We start from the raw sequence: 942 nt of genomic DNA, 5'->3' as shown, positions 1-942 counted from the left end.
GGGGGGTCGACCATTCAGCAGATGAGGCCCGCGCGGGTCGTTAGCGTCGCTTGTCGCTCGTGTTCATCTCGCTCCGACCATATTATCATCCTTGCGACCCGTTTCATTTTGGCAGAGTAACCCCGGGTGGTCGTGGTCGGTTGAGCTTTGGCAGGGTCTTAAGCAGCAGCAGCAAGCAGGGGAGGGAGGGGTCTGTCGGTCCGAGGGGCCGGGACCGAGGGCCGGCCGAGGCGAGCGCAGCCAGTCAAACAAGAGCAGCACGGAGTACACGGGGCGAGGCGGGCTCGAGCCAGGCGGAGCAAAGGGGCCCCGGCCAAGGGCCAAGGCCCGGGGAGGGGAATCGATAGCCGTCCGAAAATGATGACGACAACGCCTGCCTTAGCGCTTCTCTGCCCGGCCAGCCGCGCCCTCTCCGACGGCTGATGAAGGCTGCACTGCAAAACAAAAATAAAAATAAAGACCCCAAAAAAAACTATTAACGAAACTTAAAAGGTTACAATATGAAACAATACCCGTTTTGATTCCCAGCGATTCTTACGCTACCGATCGGGGGCTGCTCGCATCTGTGCGTGAAGATCGACTAACGTAGCCTAATGACCGTCCAAAAAGGGATGACGCGAGTTTATAGAACGCATAAATAAGGCAAACAAATCATCCCGCGAAAGTTTCTTCTTGAAATTTACGACCTCTCGACGCTCTCGGAAGGGGACAGGGGATGGGGGAGTGACGCCCGCTCCGCGCCGCTGACTTTGTCCAGACTTATCAATCGCACGCCACCGACGCCACCTGTCATCGGACAAACAATCAGTCAATCAGGCTGCTCGGAGACCAGGGCACCGCGCCACCCGGAGGGAGGGTAAGGGGGTGAGAGGTACTGGGAGGCACCTCGGAGGGAGGGAGGCAGGGATGGACGGAGGGAGGGAGAGAGGGGGGAGGCAGGGA

At 58.7% G+C, this 942-nt stretch overlaps 1 protein-coding gene across 2 annotated transcripts in view; it reads left to right on the top strand.

The window, feature by feature from the left end:
• The window catches only part of LOC113206809 (LIM/homeobox protein Lhx3), a 48,975-nt gene that overhangs the window by 39,418 nt on the left and 8,615 nt on the right, over positions 1 to 942 (top strand). The gene's annotated exons all lie outside the window — the stretch shown is intronic.

Source organism: Frankliniella occidentalis, unplaced genomic scaffold (assembly GCF_000697945.3).
Source record: "Frankliniella occidentalis isolate FOCC.00 unplaced genomic scaffold, Focc_3.1 Scaffold125, whole genome shotgun sequence".
NCBI classification, from domain to species: domain Eukaryota; kingdom Metazoa; phylum Arthropoda; class Insecta; order Thysanoptera; family Thripidae; genus Frankliniella; species Frankliniella occidentalis.
Note: the sequence above shows the minus strand (reverse complement) of the source record. Positions and strands in the feature narration are given on the sequence as shown.